The sequence below is a fragment of the Scylla paramamosain genome, chromosome 30 (genome assembly GCF_035594125.1).
Source record: "Scylla paramamosain isolate STU-SP2022 chromosome 30, ASM3559412v1, whole genome shotgun sequence".
NCBI classification, from domain to species: Eukaryota; Metazoa; Arthropoda; class Malacostraca; order Decapoda; family Portunidae; genus Scylla; species Scylla paramamosain.
In genome coordinates, this window is record NC_087180.1 from 2,067,501 (window position 1) to 2,070,000 (window position 2,500).

Here is a 2,500-nt window from a genome sequence, read left to right on the forward strand (position 1 = left end):
GACTCACACCTCTCCGCTTTCACTGATTCAGTTCTCCTTTTCCTCTTTCCCTTCCCTCCCCGTCTGATACACTCTTTTCTCTTTCCCTCACTGATTCAACTCCCCTTTTCCTCCTTCCCTTCCATCCCACACTCTTTTTCTCTTCCCCTCACCGATTTAGCTCCTTTTCCTCCTTACCTTCCTTCTCTCCCAGTATGACGCACTCCTTCTCTCACTGGTTCATCCCCCCTTTCCTTCTTTCCTTTTTCCTTCCCTGTCTGACGCACGCTTCTCTCCCCTTCACTGCTTTGACTCCCCTTTCCTTCTTCCCTCCCTTCCCTCCCCGTCCAATAAACATTTTTCGCTTTCCCCTCACAGGTTTGCCGCCACTTTTCCTTCTTCCTATTTTTTCCCTTTCCTGTCTGAATGTCACTCTCAACTGATCCTGCTGTCTGTTTTTTTTTCGTTTTTTTTTTCTTTCCTCTTCCCTCAACTAATTCACCTCTTCTTTTCCTCCTTTCCGTCTTTTATTCTGGTTGTCATTGTCACTCTTTTCTGCTTTGTTCGCTTTCTTCTTTCCTTCCCCTTATCAATATCACTATTTCCTTTTCCCACAAGTGATTCATTTTTCATTTTCCTTTCTGTCAGTGATACGTGCTTTTCCTTTTCTCTCAACTCATTCAACTTTCCTTTTATCGCCTCCTTTCTTTTGCTCTTCGTCTAAATGTCACTCTTTCCCCTTCTCTCAACTGATCAATTTCTGCTTTACTTTCTATTCATGACTCTAGCGTGGTTTTCTTTTCCTCCCTTAACTGATTCAGCTTTTCTTTTGTTTCCTCTTTTCTCATCGCACGTAACTCTAATTATTTTCTTTCCATCGACGACTGAAACGTGTTTTCTTCTCTTCTCTTTACAGGTTCAGCCTCTCTCTTTCCGTCTAAATGTATTTTTTCTCTGTTTTTCGACTGATGTAACTATTTTTTTCTTTCCTTCTGCGACTGAAACGCATTATCTTCTCTTCTCTCAACTGATCCAGCATTTGTTTTCCTTCTTTTCTCTCCTTTCATCAAAATTACGTAATTTCCTCATTTCTCAAAATCATGTAACTCTTATTTTCTCTCCCGTTATACGTGCTATTCTTCCCTAAACTGATTCGGCTTCTCTTTTCCTTCTTTTCTCTCTTTCTCTCTCTCCGTCTGAATGTCACTGACCTCTCTTCTCAGGCTGGTCTTCTCCCTTGCTGCTAGCGCAAGTCTCGGCGGCCTCAGATGTGACGGAGTGAGTGCCTTGTGTGATGCTACGTCCATTGTTTTCCGGAGCACTGTCAGGTCTTGTCCGTCACCATTAACAGAGTAATAAACGAACCACGCAGCTCAGTCAGTCCAACAGATCACTTGTGTCTCGTCTTTGTCATGTGTGTGTGTGTGTGTGTGTGTGTGTGTGTGTGTGTGTGTGTGTGTGTGTGTGTGTGTGTGTGATTTCCTCCATATCTCCCTCTCTCTCTCCCTCCCTCCCTCTCTCTCTCTCTCTCTCTCTCTCTCTCTCTCTCTCTCTCTCTCTCTCTCTCTCTCTCTCTCTCTCTCTCTCTCTCTCCCCTAGACTAACGAGCATCACGCTGCACGCTCCGCCGCACATCACAGGCGCCTTCAGTCCCCCATAGGGCAACTCTGCAAACCTTCCAGCAGCCGCGGCCTGACCTGAGGCAACGCGGCGCCTCCACAGCCTCGCGGGGCCTCTCACGAAACTCTTGACACGATAATCCCCGAAAAGTGAACCAGTCCATGCATTCCCTGAGTCCTTACTCCAGAGTGGCAGTTCAGCGTTCACGTAACAAGTCAGAAATAAAGTTTGTCGGTAGTGATGCTAGTAATTCATGGTAAGGGTGTCATTAGAGTCAGCGCGCCGTCACCACCTGCCACCGAAGCGCATCACTTGTGGTTTACGCGTGAGTGGGTGACAAGGAGCGTGGGGAGCGCGAGCACTGCCTCCCCTCCACTCTGCGGCACTCAGGATGTTACTTTGAGAGACGGCGACGGTGGAGCAGCGGGTGGCCTTCCCTCCCTCGCCTCGCCTCGCCTCACAGGGGTCGTTCCGCCAGCGAGCAGCGGCTGATCGTTCGGCGTGGAGGGGCGGCTGAGTGGGAGGATCAGTGGATGGCGTGATAATCAATAATCCGCCACATGATTACCCTCCTGTCGTGGACACCATCGAGGCCTCCACTGAGGCGGGTGACGTGCCCATCGCGGCGCTGGGTGACGCTCAGTAACGTTAGGTGACGCCCAACATCGTGTAACTGTGGCGCTAAATCACTTTGGGTGTGTCGGGATGAGGGGGGATGTTTGTGGCGTGGGGGGCGGGGGAGGTACCGGTGGGTGGAGGCTGCGGCAGTCCCGGAGCGTCGCCTCGGCCAGATGCGGGGCCAGACTGGCGCGAGGACGAGGCCACAACCTCCTCGTGCCGTGTCGTCCGGGCAACTGAGGCGAGTTGGGCGCTCAGTGCCAAAGGTGGCCCTCCCTCCCAC

The 2,500-nt window shown here is 50.6% G+C and overlaps 1 protein-coding gene across 2 annotated transcripts in view; it reads right to left on the minus strand.

Moving 5' to 3' along the window:
- LOC135116157 (octopamine receptor beta-2R-like) overlaps positions 1–2,500 on the minus strand; it is a 37,509-nt gene that overhangs the window by 34,856 nt on the left and 153 nt on the right. For both annotated transcript variants that reach the window (XM_064033409.1, XM_064033408.1), the window contains exon 1: positions 2,346–2,500. This exon is cut by the window's right edge. The gene's annotated coding sequence lies outside the window, so the exon portion shown is untranslated. The remainder of the gene's footprint in view (positions 1–2,345) is intronic.